Source organism: Triturus cristatus, chromosome 2_1 (genome assembly GCF_964204655.1).
Source record: "Triturus cristatus chromosome 2_1, aTriCri1.1, whole genome shotgun sequence".
Lineage (NCBI taxonomy): Eukaryota > Metazoa > Chordata > Amphibia > Caudata > Salamandridae > Triturus > Triturus cristatus.
In genome coordinates, this window is record NC_140581.1 from 1,000,608,683 (window position 1) to 1,000,632,107 (window position 23,425).

Sequence of the window (23,425 nt, forward strand, 5' to 3'; positions counted from 1 at the left end):
AATCCCAACAGCCCTTTTGGCTTATCTATATCACACCTGCAGAAACTGTATACTTTGTCCTTTTATCCCTCCTGTTTACTGAGACAAATATGCTTTGTGCCTGTGCCTGACTATTTGTATATCTGCCTGCTATGTCTTGTCTACGTGTCATCAAGGGGCAAAACACGTGCTGGCTGTCGGATGTTCTTATTTTGCCATGTGTGTACACAATTTTAAATACTGATGGCCTAAGGTAAAGGATATAAAGGATGACCTTGCTTTGTTCTGGAAGGTCAAGGATGAACTAACAATATGCAAGAAGGTGACAAAATTGTTCCACCGTTAGGATTATGTGGGTTGTTATTTAAAATAAGTCATGAAGGACATGGTGGCATCTTTAGCACGAAGAGGAAGGGCAGGGATGGTTTTAGGTGACCTTGAATTGATAGTATGCTAGACCATTGGTTACACAATTGTGATATGTGTTGGAGGAATCATAAGTCAGAAAAAACTTGGAAATTGCCTGCTGGATCTGTGTAGTAGCCGGAAAGGCTGTGGTTGGAATTAACTTTTGATTTGATGGAACCCTTTAATGTTCTTCCTCAGAGAGAGGAGTATGACATCACTCTTCTGACTATTATTCTAAATTGCTAGAAGTCTGGATGGTTGGTAGCAAACACCAATGCTGTGACTGGATTATTAGAGGAAATTGTTTGAAACGAAGGATCATCTGAAGAAATAATTTCGAATAATGGTGTCCAATTTACATCAGAAAAGATGCAGAAATGTTTTGAGTTCTGGCATTAAATATTCATGTGTGGCATGGCATCACCCAGAGGCCAAAAGACAGGTATATCTTTTAAAAAGGGTGGTAAAGGAGTCCATCAAGTTGGTACTCAAATTTAGGTTATGCAGGAGGAAATCTTTCCAACACTTTGTAATTTCCAACGCTTTATGAATTGCTGAGAGGATGCAAGCCGGCAACCAAGTCGCTTCTTTGGTGGTTCATCAACAGACGGGAGCAGAAGAATAGTAAGTTGTATGTGAAGCTTGAAGAGAAAGAGAGAGTGAAAGAGTACCAGAAGAAAATGAGGTCAAGTGTGGATCATAGGTGTGGATGTGTTGGGAAGTGGCTTAGTATTGTCGATGGACAATATCTTAGAGTTAAGAAGCCAGTTTTGTTTTTTAAGGGGGCTGCCACACTAGTCTGAGCCTAAAAAAGGGGTAGGTGTTATGATGTCAGGTTGAAAGATGGCAGAATGTGGAATTTGTGCAGACTATCTGTGTGTCATGATATTTGTGGGAAAGGAGAAAATGTGGTAGTTGATGGAGCTGAATCAGAAAATTGAGCTGTTTTTGTAGACTTGTATTGAGTAGTTGGCGTGAACATAGTTTAGGCGGTGTTGTCACTGACCATCCACCAATGTCAGACAGGGCCCAAGGAGGGAGAGGCAAATGGGTTATTGGGGTCTCTGGTTCGTGTGGTGGATCATTAGGAGAATGTTCATGCTTTGGGTTCCCTATACCTGGGAACTGGGGTGTGAAACGGGTGTGAGTGCACTGGTATGTAACACAACTAAGATTGTGATGATTTTACTTTAGGCTACTTAGGTTTTACAGTTTTTTCATTATAGATTTTGTTGGGTGTGGTTGTGCAGTGTTGGAACAAGGCATGTGGTGTTGTAGTAAGTGATACAACAAACAAATGATGGACGGAATGCTGACAATGCATACATTCTCCCCCAGTCAAGAGATCTGGGTTAAATCCATCGTTCTTTTGCCCACTACACCACCCCAGTTTAGACATGGCCATATGCAAATCAGTCTTGACCCTGTGCCTCATGGGAACAGTCCAGCCCGAACTGCCAAGCCATGTCTTCCCTGGACCGGAATCAAGCATCCTAGGACCGGTTTCTGGCTATCAGCCGTCATCAGCCAGGATAGCTTGACTCCAGTGGCGTAGTGAGCACGGGTCCCACGTCTGGGAATACCCATCCCACTTATGGCGAAAAGCGTTAAAACAAACAAATGATGGACGGAATGCTGACAATGCATACATTCTCCCCCAGTCAAGAGATCTGGGTTAAATCCATCGTTCTTTTGCCCACTACACCACCCTAGTTTAGACATGGCCATATGCAAATCAGTCTTGACCCTGTGCCTCATGGGAACAGTCCAGCCCGAACTGCCAAGCCATGTCTTCCCTGGACCGGAATCAAGCATCCTAGGACCGGTTTCTGGCTATCAGCCGTCATCAGCCAGGATAGCTTGACTCCAGTGGCGTAGTGAGCACGGGTCCCACGTCTGGGAATACCCATCCCACTTAGGGCGAAAAGCGTTCCAACAAACAAATGATGGACGGAATGCTGACAATGCATACATTCTCCCCCAGTCAAGAGATCTGGGTTAAATCCATCGTTCTTTTGCCCACTACACCACCCCAGTTTAGACATGGCCATATGCAAATCAGTCTTGACCCTGTGCCTCATGGGAACAGTCCAGCCCGAACTGCCAAGCCATGTCTTCCCTGGACCGGAATCAAGCATCCTAGGACCGGTTTCTGGCTATCAGCCGTCATCAGCCAGGATAGCTTGACTCCAGTGGCGTAGTGAGCACGGGTCCCACGTCTGGGAATACCCATCCCACTTAGGGCGAAAAGCGTTACAACAAACAAATGATGGACGGAATGCTGACAATGCATACATTCTCCCCCAGTCAAGAGATCTGGGTTAAATCCATCGTTCTTTTGCCCACTACACCACCCCAGTTTAGACATGGCCATATGCAAATCAGTCTTGACCCTGTGCCTCATGGGAACAGTCCAGCCCGAACTGCCAAGCCATGTCTTCCCTGGACCGGAATCAAGCATCCTAGGACCGGTTTCTGGCTATCAGCCGTCATCAGCCAGCATAGCTTGACTCCAGTGGCGTAGTGAGCACGGGTCCCACGTCTGGGAATACCCATCCCACTTAGGGCGAAAAGCGTTACAACAAACAAATGATGGACGGAATGCTGACAATGCATACATTCTCCCCCAGTCAAGAGATCTGGGTTAAATTCATCGTCCTTTTGCCCACTACAACACCCCAGTTTAGACATGGTCATATGCAAATCAGTCTTGACCCTGTGCCTCATGGGAACAGTCCAGCCCGAACTGCCAAGCCATGTCTTCCCTGGACCGGAATCAAGCATCCTAGGAGCAGTTTTTGGCTATCAGCCGTCATCAGCCAGGATAGCTTGACTCCAGTGGCGTAGTGAGCACGGGTCCCACGTCTGAGAATACCCATCCCACTTAGGGCGAAAAGCGTTACAACAAACAAATGATGGACGGAATGCTGACAATGCATACATTCTCCCCCAGTCAAGAGATCTGGGTTAAATCCATCGTTCTTTTGCCCACTACACCACCCCAGTTTAGACATGGCCATATGCAAATCAGTCTTGACCCTGTGCCTCATGGGAACAGTCCAGCCCGAACTGCCAAGCCATGTCTTCCCTGGACCGGAATCAAGCATCCTAGGACCGGTTTCTGGCTATCAGCCGTCATCAGCCAGGATAGCTTGACTCCAGTGGCGTAGTGAGCACGGGTCCCACGTCTAGGAATACCCATCCCACTTAGGGCGAAAAGCGTTACAACAAACAAATGATGGACGGAATGCTGACAATGCATACATTCTCCCCCAGTCAAGAGATCTGGGTTAAATCCATTGTTCTTTTGCCCACTACACCACCCCAGTTTAGACATGGCCATATGCAAATCAGTCTTGACTCTGTGCCTCATGGGAACAGTCCAGCCCGAACTGCCAAGCCATGTCTTCCCTGGACCGGAATCAAGCATCCTAGGACCGGTTTCTGGCTATCAGCCGTCATCAGCCAGGATAGCTTGACTCCAGTGGTGTAGTGAGCACGGGTCCCACGTCTGGGAATACCCATCCCACTTAGGGCGAAAAGCGTTACAACAAACAAATGATGGACGGAATGCTGACAATGCAGACATTCTCCCCCAGTCAAGAGATCTGGGTTAAATCCATCGTTCTTTTGCCCACTACACCACCTCAGTTTAGACATGGCCATACGCAAATCAGTCTTGACCCTGTGCCTCATGGGAACAGTCCAGCCCGAACTGCCAAGCCATGTCTTCCCTGGACCGGAATCAAGCATCCTAGGACCGGTTTCTGGCTATCAGCCGTCATCAGCCAGGATAGCTTGACTCCAGTGGCGTAGTGAGCACGGGTCCCACATCTGGGAATACCCATCCCACTTAAAAGGGTCAAGACTGATTTGCATATGGCCATGTCTAAACTGGGGTGGTGTAGTGGGCAAAAGAACGATGGATGTAACCCAGATCTCTTGACTGGGGGAGAATGTCTGCATTGTCCGCATTCCGTCCATCAATTGTTTGTTGTAACGCTTTTCGCCCTAAGTGGGATGGGTATTCCCAGACGTGGGACCCGTGCTCACTACGCCACAGGAGTCAAGCTATCCTGGCTGATGACGGCTGATAGCCAGAAACCGGTCCTAGGATGCTTGATTCCGGTCCAGGGAAGACATGGCTTGGCAGTTCGGGCTGGACTGTTCCCATGAGGCACAGGGTCAAGACTGATTTGCATATGGCCATGCCTAAACTGGGGTGGTGTAGTGGGCAAAAGAACGATGGATTTCACCCAGATCTCTTGACTTGGGGAGAATGTCTGCATTGTCAGCATTCCATCCATCAATTGTTTGTTGTAACGCTTTTCGCCCTAAGTGGGATGGGTATTCCCAGACGTGGGACCCGTGCTCACTACGCCACTGGAGTCAAGCTATCCTGGCTGATGACGGCTGATAGCCAGAAACCGGTCCTAGGATGCTTGATTCCGGTCCAGGGAAGACATGGCTTGGCAGTTCGGGCTGGACTGTTCCCATGAGGCACAGGGTCAAGACTGATTTGCATATGGCCATGTCTAAACTGGGGTGGTGTAGTGGGCAAAAGAACGATGGATTTAACCCAGATCTCTTGACTGGGGGAGAATGTCTGCATTGTCAGCATTCCGTCCATCAATTGTTTGTTGTAACGCTTTTCACCCTAAGTGGGATGGGTATTCCCAGACGTGGGACCCGTGCTCACTACGCCACTGGAGTCAAGCTATCCTGGCTGATGACGGCTGATAGCCAGAAACCGGTCCTAGGATGCTTGATTCCGGTCCAGGGAAGACATGGCTTGGCAGTTCGGCTGGACTGTTCCCATGAGGCACAGGGTCAAGACTGATTTGCATATGGCCATATCTAAACTGGGGTGGTGTAGTGGGCAAAAGAACAAAAGATTTAACCCAGATCTCTTGACTGGGGGAGAATGTCTGCATTGTCAGCATTCCGTCCATCAATTGTTTGTTGTAACGCTTTTCGCCCTAAGTGGGATGGGTATTCCCAGACGTGGGACCCGTGCTCACTACGCCACTGGAGTCAAGCTATCCTGGCTGATGACGGCTGATAGCCAGAAACCGGTCCTAGGATGCTTGATTCCGGTCCAGGGAAGACATGGCTTGGCAGTTCGGGCTGGACTGTTCCCATGAGGCACAGGGTCAAGACTGATTTGCATATGGCCATGTCTAAACTGGGGTGGTGTAGTGGGCAAAAGAACGATGGATTTAACCCAGATCTCTTGACTGGGGGAGAATGTCTGCATTGTCAGCATTCCGTCCATAAATTGTTTGTTGTAACGCTTTTCGCCCTAAGTGGGATGGGTATTCCCAGACGTGGGACCCGTGCTCACTACGCCACTGGAGTCAAGCTATCCTGGCTGATGACTGCTGATAGCCAGAAACCGGTCCTAGGATGCTTGATTCCGGTCCAGGGAAGACATGGCTTGGCAGTTCGGGCTGGACTGTTCCCATGAGGCACAGGGTCAAGACTGATTTGCATATGGCCATGTCTAAACTGGGGTGGTGTAGTGGGCAAAAGAACGATGGATTTAACCCAGATCTCTTGACTGGGGGAGAATGTCTGCATTGTCAGCATTCCGTCCATCAATTGTTTGTTGTAACGCTTTTCGCCCTAAGTGGGATGGGTATTCCCAGACGTGGGACCCGTGCTCACTACGCCACTGGAGTCAAGCTATCCTGGCTGATGACGGCTGAGAGCCAGAAACCGGTCCTAGGATGCTTGATTCCGGTCCAGGGAAGACATGGCTTGGCAGTTTGGGCTGGACTGTTCCCATGAGGCACAGGGTCAAGACTGATTTGCATATGGCCATGTCTAAACTGGGGTGGTGTAGTGGGCAAAAGAACGATGGATTTAACCCAGATCTCTTGACTGGGGGAGAATGTCTGCATTGTCAGCATTCCACCCATCAATTGTTTGTTGTAACGCTTTTCGCCCTAAGTGGGATGGGTATTCCCAGACGTGGGACCCGTGCTCACTACGCCACTGGAGTCAAGCTATCCTGGCTGATGACGGCTGATAGCCAGAAACCGGTCCTAGGATGCTTGATTCCGGTCCAGGGAAGACATGGCTTGGCAGTTCGGGCTGGACTGTTTCCATGAGGCACAGGGTCAAGACTGATTTGCATATGGCCATGTCTAAACTGGGGTGGTGTAGTGGGCAAAAGAACGATGGATTTAACCCAGATCTCTTGACTGGGGGAGAATGTATGCATTGTCAGCATTCCGTCCATCATTTGTTTGTTGTCACGCTTTTCGCCCTAAGTGGGATGGGTATTCCCAGACGTGGGACCCGTGCTCACTACGCCACTGGAGTCAAGCTATCCTGGCTGATGACGGCTGATAGCCAGAAACCGGTCCTAGGATGCTTGATTCCGGTCCAGGGAAGACATGGCTTGGCAGTTCGGGCTGGACTGTTCCCATGAGGCACAGGGTCAAGACTGATTTGCATATGGCCATGTCTAAACTGGGGTGGTGTAGTGGGCAAAAGAACGATGGATTTAACCCAGATCTCTTGACTGGGGGAGAATGTCTGCATTGTCAGCATTCCGTCCATCAATTGTTTGTTGTAACGCTTTTCGCCCTAAGTGGGATGGGTATTCCCAGACGTGGGACCCGTGCTCACTACGCCACTGGAGTCAAGCTATCCTGGCTGATGACGGCTGATAGCCAGAAACCGGTCCTAGGATGCTTGATTCTGGTCCAGGGAAGACATGGCTTGGCAGTTCGGGCTGGACTGTTCCCATGAGGCACAGGGTCAAGACTGATTTGCATATGGCCATGTCTAAACTGGGGTGGTGTAGTGGGCAAAAGAACGATGGATTTAACCCAGATCTCTTGACTGGGGGAGAATGTCTGCATTGTCAGCATTCCGTCCATCAATTGTTTGTTGTAACGCTTTTCGCCCTAAGTGGGATGGGTATTCCCAGACGTGGGACCCGTGCTCACTACGCCACTGGAGTCAAGCTATCCTGGCTGATGACGGCTGATAGCCAGAAACCGGTCCTAGGATGCTTGATTCCGGTCCAGGGAAGACATGGCTTGGCAGTTCGGGCTGGACTGTTCCCATGAGGCACAGGGTCAAGACTGATTTGCATATGGCCATGTCTAAACTGGGGTGGTGTAGTGGGCAAAAGAACGATGGATTTAACCCAGATCTCTTGACTGGGGGAGAATGTCTGCATTGTCAGCATTCCGTCCATCAATTGTTTGTTGTAACGCTTTTCGCCCTAAGTGGGATGGGTATTCCCAGACGTGGGACCCGTGCTCACTACGCCACTGGAGTCAAGCTATCCTGGCTGATGACGGCTGATAGCCAGAAACCGGTCCTAGGATGCTTGATTCCGGTCCAGGGAAGACATGGCTTGGCAGTTCGGGCTGGACTGTTTCCATGAGGCACAGGGTCAAGACTGATTTGCATATGGCCATGTCTAAACTGGGGTGGTGTAGTGGGCAAAAGAACGATGGATTTAACCCAGATCTCTTGACTGGGGGAGAATGTATGCATTGTCAGCATTCCGTCCATCATTTGTTTGTTGTCACGCTTTTCGCCCTAAGTGGGATGGGTATTCCCAGACGTGGGACCCGTGCTCACTACGCCACTGGAGTCAAGCTATCCTGGCTGATGACGGCTGATAGCCAGAAACCGGTCCTAGGATGCTTGATTCCGGTCCAGGGAAGACATGGCTTGGCAGTTCGGGCTGGACTGTTCCCATGAGGCACAGGGTCAAGACTGATTTGCATATGGCCATGTCTAAACTGGGGTGGTGTAGTGGGCAAAAGAACGATGGATTTAACCCAGATCTCTTGACTGGGGGAGAATGTCTGCATTGTCAGCATTCCGTCCATCAATTGTTTGTTGTAACGCTTTTCGCCCTAAGTGGGATGGGTATTCCCAGACGTGGGACCCGTGCTCACTACGCCACTGGAGTCAAGCTATCCTGGCTGATGACGGCTGATAGCCAGAAACCGGTCCTAGGATGCTTGATTCTGGTCCAGGGAAGACATGGCTTGGCAGTTCGGGCTGGACTGTTCCCATGAGGCACAGGGTCAAGACTGATTTGCATATGGCCATGTCTAAACTGGGGTGGTGTAGTGGGCAAAAGAACGATGGATTTAACCCAGATCTCTTGACTGGGGGAGAATGTCTGCATTGTCAGCATTCCGTCCATCAATTGTTTGTTGTAACGCTTTTCGCCCTAAGTGGGATGGGTATTCCCAGACGTGGGACCTGTGCTCACTACGCCACTGGAGTCAAGCTATCCTGGCTGATGACGGCTGATAGCCAGAAACCGGTCCTAGGATGCTTGATTCCGGTCCAGGGAAGACATGGCTTGGCAGTTCGGGCTGGACTGTTCCCATGAGGCACAGGGTCAAGACTGATTTGCATATGGCCATGTCTAAACTGGGGTGGTGTAGTGGGCAAAAGAACGATGGATTTAACCCAGATCTCTTGACTGGGGGAGAATGTCTGCATTGTCAGCATTCCGTCCATCAATTGTTTGTTGTAACGCTTTTCGCCCTAAGTGGGATGGGTATTCCCAGACGTGGGACCCGTGCTCACTACGCCACTGGAGTCAAGCTATCCTGGCTGATGACGGCTGATAGCCAGAAACCGGTCCTAGGATGCTTGATTCTGGTCCAGGGAAGACATGGCTTGGCAGTTCGGGCTGGACTGTTCCCATGAGGCACAGGGTCAAGACTGATTTGCATATGGCCATGTCTAAACTGGGGTGGTGTAGTGGGCAAAAGAACGATGGATTTAACCCAGATCTCTTGACTGGGGGAGAATGTCTGCATTGTCAGCATTCCGTCCATCAATTGTTTGTTGTAACGCTTTTCGCCCTAAGTGGGATGGGTATTCCCAGACGTGGGACCCGTGCTCACTACGCCACTGGAGTCAAGCTATCATGGCTGATGACGGCTGATAGCCAGAAACCGGTCCTAGGATGCTTGATTCCGGTCCAGGGAAGACATGGCTTGGCAGTTCGGGCTGGACTGTTCCCATGAGGCACAGGGTCAAGACTGATTTGCATATGGCCATGTCTAAACTGGGGTGGTGTAGTGGGCAAAAGAACGATGGATTTAACCCAGATCTTTTGACTGGGGGAGAATGTCTGCATTGTCAGCATTCCGTCCATCAATTGTTTGTTGTAACGCTTTTCGCCCTAAGTGGGATGGGTATTCCCAGACGTGGGACCCGTGCTCACTACGCCACTGGAGTCAAGCTATCCTGGCTGATGACGGCTGATAGCCAGAAACCGGTCCTAGGATGCTTGATTCCGGTCCAGGGAAGACATGGCTTGGCAGTTCGGGCTGGACTGTTCCCATGAGGCACAGGGTCAAGACTGATTTGTATATGGCCATGTCTAAACTGGGGTGGTGTAGTGGGCAAAAGAACGATGGATTTAACCCAGATCTCTTGACTGGGGGAGAATGTCTGCATTGTCAGCATTCCGTCCATCAATTGTTTGTTGTAACGCTTTTCGCCTTAAGTGGGATGGGTATTCCCAGACGTGGGACCCGTGCTCACTACGCCACTGGAGTCAAGCTATCCTGGCTGATGACGGCTGATAGCCAGAAACCGCTCCTAGGATGCTTGATTCCGGTCCAGGGAAGACATGGCTTGGCAGTTCGGGCTGCACTGTTCCCATGAGGCACAGGGTCAAGACTGATTTGCATATGGCCATGTCTAAACTGGGTGGTGTAGTGGGCAAAAGAACGATGGATTTAACCCAGATCTCTTGACTGGGGGAGAATGTCTGCATTGTCAGCATTCCGTCCATCAATTGTTTGTTGTAACGTTGTAGTAAGTGAGGCGCATATGGAATGGTAGGAGTAGGATGTAGAATGTGGGTGTGCGTATAGGTGAGAATGTGATGAGGTAGTGCAGAAAGTTTCAGAAGTGAAGGTTTGGTGCTGGTGTATGAGCACAAATTCTTTCATTGCTCTATCCAATGAATTTACTTTCCAAATAATGTATTTGGTGAACTTCAAACTGCTTCTTGATGCATTCCTTCTGACTTGATTGCCACAAATCCCTGATATTACCAGGCTGGAAACCCCCCCCAAAAAAGAGGAAACAGGGAAAAGGCTCCTGGCAATTTATCCTTATGGCATCTGCAACACCAGTCATTATACACATCAGCTTGTAAGGTCTTACTTGTATTTCAGAAAGTTATTGAAAATCTACCTCTTCAAAAAGGTCGATCAGCAACCACTCTGAAGGATCTACCATGCTCCTGGCCCACTATTCAAGATCCAACATCACCCCCTTAACATACTCTTTCCTGGTCCATCTGCATTTATTGCATGAGGCAAGATGGTGAAGCAGGCAAATTAACCCTTCCGCTCAACTTTACAATAAATTACTGTGTAAGGTCACAGAGAGAAGGGTGAATCACAAGGGGAATATGTGTTAAAAGGGCACAGTGAGGTTACGCTATGAAAATGTCTGTAAAAACATGCCCGAAAGAGGGCAGATAGCAGGACTGTTACTAGTACGATCAAATGCGGACTTAAATAGGCTTGTGGGAGATGTAAGATGGGAAGATCGTGATCATAAGTGCCAAAATGTTACCGGCTTCCAGTTTAGGCTTTGCCTACAGGGCAATCTGGCACAATTCATACAGATTTTTCTATGTTGTGTCTTACTCTTGCCTTAAATGTGAACAATTTCCAGATATCAAGCCCTCATTCATGGAGCATTATCTGCAAGTAATTTGTGGGAGTAAAACAGGATTAGTAGAGGAAATTCTAAGCAAACCTGTTTTACTCTTGAAGATTGTTGAGTTAAGTAATTTATAAGCTTGGAGCAAGACTCTACAAATACAAATGCTGGTGAAATTGGGCTTCATGTTTCCTCTACTGGTATTTGTGTTTACTAATCTCTGTTTTCTAGTGTATTGGTCCAATTGTGTCAAACGAAAGCCCTGGGTCTGATGTCCTGCTGTCACAGAACGAATTTGTGACCCTAAATGTAGGACATTTTTATCTTCAAATTTGTATGTCTTTTAATGTACTCCACATTGCAACCAAATGAATATCAACTGCGTCCAATAACCGATATACTGTTATTAAAAAGGTATTCTGGCTACTTTATGATTAAGGCTCCCTGTTTTCCCTTTTTACTGATTTTTACAGATAAATACAGACAGAAAAACATTAAAACATTTATTTTCCTGTTCGTATTTATTTTTAAATGTAGATAAAAACGTAAATTGGATTCTTTTTTGAGTGAATCTTAATGCTGTCAGTCATGACTGCTTGGCCAATACTAGCTGTGCGTATTTACAGGCAAGGGTTTAAAAAAAGAAATTAATTTTAGTAAAGAGGCTTAAACAACAGTAGATAAGCACAACCTTGATGCTAAAATGTTCTTGTTTTCATATATGTGCATTGATTTTTCATCTGTGGGTGTTCCTATCATTGAAACCTATTTGATGTTCAAGCATGAAGGTACATTTATCGGGTACATAAATGTGGAAATATACTACTTTCAACTTAATTTTTTTACAAAACCCGAAAAAAATATGGATAAATACCGAAAATAGCAAAAAATAAATATGGAGAAATGCAGATGGAAATGTCAAAAAAATAAATAACATAAAACCGGGTGCCCTAGTCATGATAGACCGATTTAAAAGAGAGCGTAAATGAAGCGAAACGCTCTAGTGACATAACTGTAAAGGGCAACATCGCATCAGCAAAATGTGTCCTCCATGGGTTTTTTTTTTGTGCATATTTATATAGCGCAAACTCGACCCGAAGGTATTGGAGCGCTTTACATGAGCACCGTATTTACATTACACATGCAGACACGGGGAGATTAAGTGATTTGCCCAGAATCACAGGATGTGGACACGACCCCGAGACATTTTCGTAGATCTCACCTCTGCCACCTTTAAGCTACTGTGCAGGCAAAACATAACTTTTTATTCTAAATACTGGGGAAAGGCGGCAGTGTTATGTGGTGGAAGGGATTTTCTGTGCAGTCAACTAAAATAGCATAACAACATTTTCAAACTAAATAAAATTCCAATTCCAAGTAAAAGTAGATTTTATCAGCCGAGAGAAAACTATGCGGTGTCTTTCCACAGTGAGCAAAATCAACAGTAACTGAATCCAGGCGAAAGGAGCTCAGTGCCCAAGTGACGGATACCACTCTTAAAATACCCAGCTTCTGGCTTCACCTCACAAATCAGGAGGCTGGCACCTAGACAATTAGGCCTGCCTGGAACCCGAAAGCCTCCAAAGAGACCACACTGACAGATGGAAGCAACCACACGAGCTATGCAGGGGGGTGCTCAGAGGCTCTCGATTTCCAAAACAAATAAGAACGCAACCAAACTGGCAGCCGAAGTGGCAGAGGATATGCCTTGGCAGATCTCACTGAGTAGCTGGGCACTGCAACATTTCAATATCTGTGCCTACACAAACAGACCGGCCTCTTGCTTAATCTACGGAGACGCGCAGGGGTCAACCATGCCCATGGAAATGGAAACAAAGCTCTCCTTCAGCCCTCTCATGAAAACTACACGCTCTCCTGCAAAGAGCTAGCCCTGCGCCCCCAGTGAAAGGGAATGCATGACAAAGGTGTTGAAGTACAGACTCTGAACACAGGTAATGACAGAATGACACAGCAAACTTTGGAGAACATGTTAAGTGAAGTGTGCCGTAACATGCTCTAACTGCAGCGTAACACACTTTAACAACACATATGGACTAGCAGACAGTGCAATCTTATAATCTTTAACAAAGTAGTACTATATATATACATACATACACACACACATATGTATATATTGATATCATTTGTAGAGCTTGAACACTCATCCCTATAGGGATATCACAGTGCTGATTTGCTACATGTCCTGCCATCTAATAGACTGGGGATAGTGAGGGAAGGGTCCTAAGAGTAGCTAGGGTTAACCTGGGAAAAAACATGTTTTTTTCTGAACCTGATATGGTCGACGGTGAAGCAAGTACCTAAGGCAGTAGGTTCCAGTTGTCCCCTTGCCAGATGGGTAAATGAGTGGCCACCAGATCTGTTTTTTTATTATACGCTTGGTTTTGGCTAATGTTGGATTCAAGGATCTCAGGTTTTGTACCGATTTATAGAATTCCACCTTGGATCGTAGGATCAGTGGTCCAGAATTGTAGAGTGCCTTGTGGGTGTGGCAGAGGAGCTTGAATTTAGCTCTCTTGCGAATTGGTAGTCAGTGGAGAACTTTTGAGCATGTCGATGTGGAACTGTATCTGTTTTTGTTGCAGATAAGTTTGGCGACCACATTCTGTATCACATGCAATTGAGTATAGAGAGAATGAGCCATTCCTACATATAAGGCATTTTCATAGTCCGGTCTACAAGTGATTGGAGCGTAGACTACAGTTCTGTGCCAGTCAACTGGGATCCAGCGAAAAAGTCTCCTTAGAAGCTCCAGTAGGCCAAAGCATTTGCCACATTTGGCAGTGACTTGATCCTGCATGGATAATGAGTCGTCAATCAGTACACCTAGGTTTTAAGACACCTGTTTAGGGTCTGTTACAGAGCCCAGGGAAGCCAGGATGAATCCCAGATCTGATGAGCCCCGCCGAAGAGTAAGATCTCCATTTTCTCAGCATTTTAAAATTAACAGTGTGCCCTCATCCAGCTGGATACCTCAGAGAGGCAGCTAGTGAGGTTTTTCCTGCGTTCTTTAACTTGCTTGCCCGATTGAAATGATCAGTTGGGTGTCATCGGCATATGAGCAAATCTCACATCCCCAGCTTCTGACCAGTTTAGTGAGGGAAGAGACATACACATTAAAAAGTGTTGGTCTCAGGAAAGAGCCTGTGGGACCCCGCATTTAGATCCCTGAGGGGATGATCTCAAAGTGTTTAGCTGAAAGGACTGGGTTCTGTTACTTAAAAAGGAACCCAAATATCATAGGACTTTTGAGTGTAGCCCAGTTTCATACAATTTATGAATCTTTATACTCCGTGAGATGGTATTGAATGCCGCAGAAAGGTCCAGTAAAATCAGGGCAACGGCCTTGCCTTGATTTAATTCTGGTCTAATGTTGCCCAGAAGAGCGAGGAGAGTAGACTCTTGCTGTTTTTATCTCTGAATCCCATCTGGGATGGATCCAGCCAGTTGTTATTCTCCAGAAAGGCAGTGAGTTGGATAATGCCAAGTCTTTCTAGGATTTTGGACATATAAGCGAGCAAGGATATAGGACAGCAATTAGATAGTGTGGAAACATCTAATCTCACATTTGTGACCAGCGGGAGTATTGGAGCTTGGTTCCAAATGTCTGGGTACTCTGTGTTTGACAAAGAGAGGTTAAAGATCTGAGTCAGGTAAGGACTTAATGAGGAAGCTAAGCGGTAAAAAACAAAGTGGGGACAAGGATCAAGGAAAGAACCTGATTTGATCTCTGACATCAGCTTCTTGACATAGACCAGCAAAACATTTGTGAAACTTCCCACATGAGCACAGCGTTCTGAGTGGGGACCTAGCTGTTCCCAGGGAAGTTCTTCCAAGGAAAATCATGTGTGAAATGTGAAGCAAATTCTCTTGATATTGTCAGTGAAGCATTTAGCTTTTTCTTCACAGTGGGTGGTTGGGGTTTCTATCGACTGTGAAAGACTAGTAGGCTGAGAGAGTACATTCACAATTTTGAATAGTTCTTTGGAGGAGCTATTATTTTCTTCTAGCCTTTTGATGAAGTAGTCTTTCTTCGCTCTCTTAAGTGCTCTATGATAGCTGTTCAATTCTCGTTTATAGGCTTGCCGGTCCAATATAAATTTGGAATGCCTCCAGGTTTGCTCAAGAGATTTGCCTTTTCTTTTTTTCGTTCTTAGTTCAGAAGAATACAATTTTTCTGACGGTGAAGCTAAAAGCGGTTTGTTCATTTTCAGAGGGTCACAGTTATCCAAGGCATTGTAGATGGCGGAGTTGAGGTTCTTTAGGTTGCTATCAAAAGAAGCACCTTGGCCGAGCTCTGGGGGAATGAAGTGGATTAGCAGAATCTTCAGATGGATCCTGGTCAACACCAGAAAGACTGTCACTCAAGCCCGCATCACCAGCGGTCTCCAGTATGGCAACGCTCTCTACTCCGGCCTCCCCTCCCAGCTCATCAGAAGACTCCAGATCATACAAAATGCGTGAGCCAGACTCATCATTGACCTCCCTAAACAGACCTACATCAACCCCCCACCTCAGAAATCTCCACTAGCTCCCTATTCAGAAGATATGCCAGTTCAGGATCCTCATGCTCGCCTACAAAGCTCTACGCAATCAAGGACCATTTTACATCAATCTTTGACTGAACTTTCACTTACCTGCAAGACACCTGCGTTGATTCTCACTTGCCCAAACACCCCCCCTATCTATCACAGCCGAAGAGGCAGCTACTCCTTCTCCTACATCGCCGCCTAAACCTGGAATGACCTACTCTCCACCCCCTTTACAGCACCCTGCCTGGTGGATTTCAGGAAGAAGCTCAAGACCTGGCTTTTCGACAGAGACATGGAACCCTCAGCACACAGATACCCCTAGGGGTGACAGTGTTGCACTATACAAATGGTGATTGATTGATTGATTGATTGATTGATTGATTGATTGATTGATTGATATATGTGGATGCTTGTGTGTTTGTGGAATGGATACACATTTTCAAAAGAACTGCAACCTATCAAGAAATATTACAAGGCAATTATATGACATACCATGCCTACTTTGTAGCGTCACATGCAAGCAACACTCAGTAAGGTAGGTACCCTCAAGGTTTCTTGAAATTTATATAATGCCAGTGCAGTACGTAGAAAACAAAAAGTCACATTGTAAGTATTGTAAGTATATTGGAAACTTGTGGGTAAATACAATTTACAAACACACAGTGCCGTACTATGCACTTACTGTACAAAATTTCATCTACAGATGTGTTCCCCAGAATTATAATTTTATTTCCTCTGTTTCTGTTATGTTCTGAGGCCTACTCAGCATATATCATCCAAAATATGCTCTGCTAAAATGGAGTGCCCCTTTACTCCCTGGAGAGCAACTGTTATTATCAGGCTGCCATTGGAATGAATCATGTATTAACAGGCACTACATTATAAGATTGCTGTAGCAGCAGAGGCTGTCCCCATCTATGTGCTGAATTATGTGGCTACGGAGTCACAATTCTTTGTTTATCAGAGCCAGAATGGCTCAAGTATTCTTTGTGTACAATACAGACAGGTGGCCAGCCATGGTCTAGAGGTTGACGTCTCCCATAGTTTTTTTTACCCTAAGTAAATTACACAGGAGTAGTGGAAGCCATTAAGAACATTTGAACTCTTTATGTATTTACTCACATCTAAATTTACCTTTGTGACTAGGACCTGGTTGCAGAAGTAGCCTTATGATAAAGTATAGGGGAAAGTACAAATGTTTATTAAACATGAAAACATGAGTTAAACATTTTTATGTTAAATATTAGTGTAAATTACTCTTATATATTTATTTTACATGTAGAACAAAATAAAAAAATGCTACCAAGCTATTACCTTAATTCTTTTTTTTTTGTTGTTGTTTTTTTTTGTTCCTCATCTCACCACTGACGAATGCAACTTTTCTCCTGTGGCACAATCTTATCCTGGGTGACCCGGGCCGGAGTTCTTGCTATCGCCTGGGGCCAACCTGGCCTGCCTTTTTATACCAAGGCATGGTGTTAATCATTGGACCATGTATTATTACAACCTCATTGCAGTTCGCCATTCAAAAAAAGGTTCCCAAATAGTGCTATTCCTTCTGTGGATTAAAAGTGTTTCTAAGCGTGCAATTCTCAGTGTGGCTCTCAACCAGTTGTCATATGACGGGGGGTTAGGATCCTTCCACATCTTACAAACTTCTCTACGACCGATCAAAATGAAACAAAAAAATAATGCGACGTGTGATTCTCCAAATTCAGCAATAAGTTCTACTTCCAGCCCAAACATGACTCTAGCTATGTTCAAACAGAGTTTTGATTTGAAAATACTCTCTATAGCCCGTTCCACTCTACTCCAAAAGGGGCCTATTATCAAGCATTCATAAAATATATGGATATCATCCGCTTCTATCTGCCCACATCTTGGACAGGAAGGGGGTGGATTTATAAACCTCGCAAGTTTTTTTGGTGTGTAATATAATCTATTTAGAGTAAAAAAATAATTATTTTTTAGAGATACAGTTCTCACATGTTTATATAGTATTTTTAAAGAATAGTCATATAGAATAGCTGAGTCTACCTCAAGTTTCGTTGAGTTCCATACCCTATTTGGTGCAGGAGAGTGCATTTCCTCTACTTCCAGCATCTTCCTATACCAGAACCCAACTTCTCTCTTCCTGGGCCCTGGAAATAAAAGTGTACTCTCAATTTCCCAGTTTCCTCCGATGTTCTCTTCTTCGGCCTTAAACCAAGAGCAAAGTTGGATGTATTTAAACTTTGAGAGGGAGTCCCCAATCCTGGACTTCAGTACCTCCCACGGGAGAACTCCATCCGAAGTTATCAGATCTGACCAAATATTTATTCCTGCTCTCCTAATAGGGAGGGACAAACTGTCCCTTAAACAAAGAGGTTGGCCTGGGGATTCCCAAATTGGGGCTAACTCAGAGTAATACTTAATCCCCCATCTCTCTTTAGCTTTGATCCAAACTCTAAGGGCAGATTTTAATACTTTTAAACGTACTTTTTTTGTAAAATTTGACCGCTCCAAATTTGTACAAGAACCCAAACTCTCCGCCCTCTAGATCTACCATTAAGTTCAAGATTCTCCCCCAATTAGAATCATCAGGGCATGACAGTAAGCACCTGAAATTTTTTTAGCTGGAAGGATAAAGCATACCAATTTATGTCTGGGAGTGCAAGCCCGCCTTTTAATAGTCTTCTTTTTAACTTTTTCCATGATAACCTGGATTTTTTTCTCGCCCATATAAAGCTACCAATCTTCCCCTGAATGTTTGCTAGTGTTTTATCAGAAAATGAAAGGGGGATTGAATTAAACAAATAGGTCAACTTAGGCAAAATAACCATTTTGACCAAATTAACTCTACCATAAATTGTGAGGGGAAGGTTCTGCCATCTTGAAAAAAGCTGATCAATATCCTTACTTACTTTCTTAATATTGAGTTGAACTAAATTATTGATATCTGGAGTAATGATAATTCCTAGATATCTAAACTGACTACTACAAGGACCTACCCAATTATCAATCCCCCAACACATGATTTCTGTGGGGGGCGGATCGGAGAACATGACGGCCGGAAGCTAACGGCCGTGACGGAGCTCCTCCCCCCGTGTATGGCTCAACGCTGAATGCAGAACGCCGAGACAACACGCTGCCTGTTCCCTCTTCGTATTCTCTACCTGGTGAGGTTTCGTGAGTAATTTGACTGCGGACCAGAAATCGCTATGGAGAAGAGTAACTGGTGAGAGGATGGTTTACTCGGCATGTTAATACGAATGCCGAATGTTCGTTGCTGAACGCTGCATCTCTCCCCGGTAAGGTTACAGATATCAGACAATCTGCTAGACCCGGTAAGAGGGGTGAACTCAGCGGCGGTTTCTGAGTAATTGAGTGACTTTGAGGGATGTGAGGCTTCTTATAAACTGGAGCTCGGGACTGTGTCAGTGCCCCCTCTTTTGTTCTATTTTTTTTTTTTTTTTTTCAGCATTAGCCTAGTGAGGCGTAATTAGTGGAACGGATGGTCTTTGCCAGGGCAGTTCCACCGATATGGTGCAAGGAATTAGGCGTTGCTAGATTCTGGCGGCAAACTTTTGGGAGATTATCTTTAAGGTCTGGAGGGATATGCACCGGATGTGAAGGACGCGAAGGATATCAGGTGTTCAAAGCTCCTGGTAAGGCTACCGATTTGAATAATACTTTATGCAACAGTAATTGTATGAGCTCAACAATCAACTTCATCCAGGGCGAGCAGGCAACATATATATATCATAGCCATTTGGATCAGGCTCTCTGTATAGAGGAGGGGGAACACGGCGAACAAGATACAGCTACTGCTTCTATCGGTTTACGATCAAGGAGCTGCTGGGTCAACCGCAGTTGCAATTTTGGCGCCCTTCCCTTTCAGGCTGGGCCAACTCGATATACATTGCGAAATCGGGGTGCGAGCACTACCACTGTCACGGTGACAGCAACGACAATCTCTCCGCCAGTGATATTGCCGAAGGTGAGAGCTAGGAAAGGCAAGATTAATCTTGGTGAAGAGACCACCCCTCCAGGAAAGGGGAAGATCAAGAAGGTGAGAGCCGGTGTGTCTGGAAGGATATCTGGCCTCCCTAAGGTCACACCATCGCTGAAATCATATTACAAAGTGCTATCTATTAGCGGTGTAGATCGAGGGAAAGAGATGGCGACTGCTGGTACTGCAAATAATATCAGCGCTGTAACTTCCATAGGCGCGGTGGGCACTGTTAGCAAATCTGGTAGAAATAATATTGTCATCAGTGCAAAAAATACTACAAGCGCTACAACAGCGATCAGCGGTGCGACTAAGGAGAATCCAATTACTGCTTGTTCACCCTCTTTGCCTCTTGTTCAAGGTATTCCTGATTCAACAGACCTTATAAATCCGCTACCCCATCCTACATCCTCCCCTATACAGGATATAGTCCATCCAACAATAGTGCTGTCTAACAGCTTTTCAGCATTGGCCATTCAAGATGAGGATCAGAATGATGAGGCTGAGCAGGACTGTCATGTAAGTGGGGAGGATATCGTAGGTAAAGGGGAGTTAAGTACGGCTATTGTAATGTCTAAAGAGGGCGCGTCTGCACCGTCTCATATAGACAATACCTCTATAACCTCAGATGTGTTGCACGCCCCTGGTACATTGGCGGATTTACTCTTAGGGTTAAAAGAGGATATTGCTAAGCGATTCTCTATTTAGGAGGCAAATCAAAATGCGATTCAGGCTACATGTGAGACGCTCACTCGGAAGGTGGAGGAGGTTGCGTCAAGGACGGATGCATTAGAATTGGAGTTGCCAAGAATCAGGGAGACATTAGGAACCACAACAGCGGCCTATGATAAACTCTCTCAGCAGAATCGGGAGATGCGAGATGATATCGAGAGATTAGAAAATTACACAAGAAGGAATAACTTAAAAATTATGAATGTACCTGAGGATATTGAAGGTAGCGATATCAAGATATTTATAATAACCCTTCTCAAAACAACGGTGCTAAATGAACCTTCGGAAGCAGATTTGGATCTATCAGCAGACATTCAGCGTGTCCATCGTGATCCTTACAGGAGGAGAACGGGCAAAGGTCATCCAAGAAAGATATTGGTTAACTTTTTAACATATGCCGTCAAAGAAAAGATTCTAACACTGGCTCTTAAAGCAGGCCACTTAAAATCATCTTCTTTCGCTAGTCCATTCTCATTTACGATACGCTCAGATGTATCATCTATAACAGCTGTTAGACAATGGGAACTGGGCAAGCGAGTGGCAATATTCAACTCATTGGGGGCCCGCGCTCAGCTGAAGTTTCCTGCTTCACTCCGTGTGATGTGGAGTAACCACATGCATATTATACACCAGGTGGAGGATGCAGATATCTTGATTGATAGCTATTACCTTAATTCTAATTGTAATAATTTTGAATATATTACATAAAACAAACTCTGAAGTGTAAATTAAAACAAAATATTCTTTCTAAAGTAGAACATTTTTGTAGCACTGTATTACAAATTATTGGAAGTGGTATATAGATTTAAATAAAAGTAATTTGATTATATTTTAATAAAAACAGTGTTACATAATTTTTTATTTAAAAAAGGATAACTATTGGACAAATTTAAAATAAAATAATACTTATTTTTAGATAATGTCTTTAACATGAAATTACATTTATTTATGTTTTTAACTAGTTTAAATAATTGGATTTAATTTAACATTATTCACTATGGGGTTTTATTTTAAGCCCCTATTGCAACACCCCCCTTCCTGGGGAATCTTCCAGTACAAGTGGTTGGCCATGTGTGGTGCCAAATGTATTCCAGCTTTGAGCTGGAGTACATTGACTGCTGCTTTGTTTCCCTTTGGTTAGTAACTTTAGAAGTGCAGTTTGTGAGAAGCAATGGGCTTACTCTGGTGTGGGTGGGTGCACGCCCTCCCTACCCACCTAACCTCTACTTGCTCCTTCCTAAATCCCTCTCATTTAGTAGTAAGTATGCCCCTTTTTCCAGCCACTCCAGCTGGCCCTGAACCACATTTATTACTTAGGGCCTCATAATGATGTCAGTCGGAAAGCCTCCGACGTGCGGTCGGAGGCTTTCCGACCGACATTTTCGGTTTCACTTTCGACCACCGTATTACAATGACAGCGGTTGGAAGTGAAACCGGCCAGTTATTCCGGCTGGCTTCAGACGGATTCCAGTAGCCCGTCGGCAAACCGGAACTGGCACTTAATCTCTTAAAGACGGAGTTTCTGCAGTCAGGATTACGATGTTGCTTTCCCACAGGCTTATCATGTCGGGCTTTCCAACATGAAAAAAAGCCTGTCAGAAAGCAACTCTGGGGCCCCTAGCAGGGCCCCCTTCTTCCTGCGGCCTCCGGTTGTGGGCTGAGGGGGCACCTATTGTAAATGTCTGCAAATCCCTGTAAATCGCTGCATCTCACCTCACGGTGCCTGCCACATGGTGCAGGGATTTACACAAACTCCCATTTCTCTATGGGAGCTTGTGCTGCAGGTGGAACGGCGGACCTACGATCAGTTGGTTCCAACACCGAAAAGTGTAGGGCAGACGCAAGTCCACCCGCTATCATAATAAAGCCATTAGTAGTAAACTTACATGTGTGAGGATAGGAGAGGTGGAGATTTAAAATCCCAGGTTTGTGAATTACATTTTGTAGTGAGTAGGACTATTTTAGTACTTCTTTACGTACTACAAAATGCAGTTTGTGAACCCGGCCTCTTGGTTTATTAATTGCATTTTGTAGTAAGTTAGTAAGTGAAAGTACTCTCATACTACTTTGCATACTACACAATGCAGTTTGCGAATCTGTCCAATGTATGAGTTTGATACACTGTGATATATCCCCCAGAAATGTTTGAAAAATGCTGGATGGGTGCACTTTGGAAACAGTGGTAAATGGCACCAAAGGCATACATGTTTATCTAGCAAATCCATTACGGCTGGAATAACTGAGATTAAAGCTTCAGATATAAATACTAGTCTCTGCTGGGTGAATCTCGATAATGAAGGAAGGAATTAATTATGATTGAAGGAAGGAATTAATGATGATTGACTTAACTCAATATTTAAGGAGTTAAGCAGTAGTATGAGGAATGGCAATGGCAACACAATTCACCCACATGCACGGACATGATATCCACGGCTACTAGTAATAGTAATCTAACTTTCTTGAACAGATGTACAGTTACAATACAAGTAGTCAAATTACTGTTTGCACAGAAATAAATAGTACCAACATGTACAATCCTTAAAATAAACGGTTTAAGATGGCAAAAAATTAATAACAGAGATAAGGTACAACCTAAAGGTGATAAATGTTGTAAACCAAAGTAAACTTTGTCTGCTTCTGCTACACACACTATGCAAGTGGTGCACTCAAAGTTGGAAAAAAGACTGGCCTTGATCAATGGTGTGTTAAACATCTGAACCATAACTGCAGCAACCATGGCAAATATTCGAATGCAGAATCAAATTTGTGGACAATGTGGACAAATATAGTATGAAAAGATTCACACAAGAAGAGGAACACAGTGACAAGGACAAATGATCCCCAATATTGGGAAAGAATGAGTGTATCATAGTTGATCTGGAGATTCTCATTGTGCACAGAGTATAGAAATAAAGGAAGAAGTGGCCTCTAGTGAGCCGACACTGCTGCTACTAAATTCAGAGGGGAGTAGCCTTAGGAACTCAAAGCCGACTCTTGCTGAAATAAATCACTCATAAGAAGACATAGAGAGGAACATAATCTCTCTACACTGAGGTGAATATTGATCATGCAAAAGCTTAGAAAA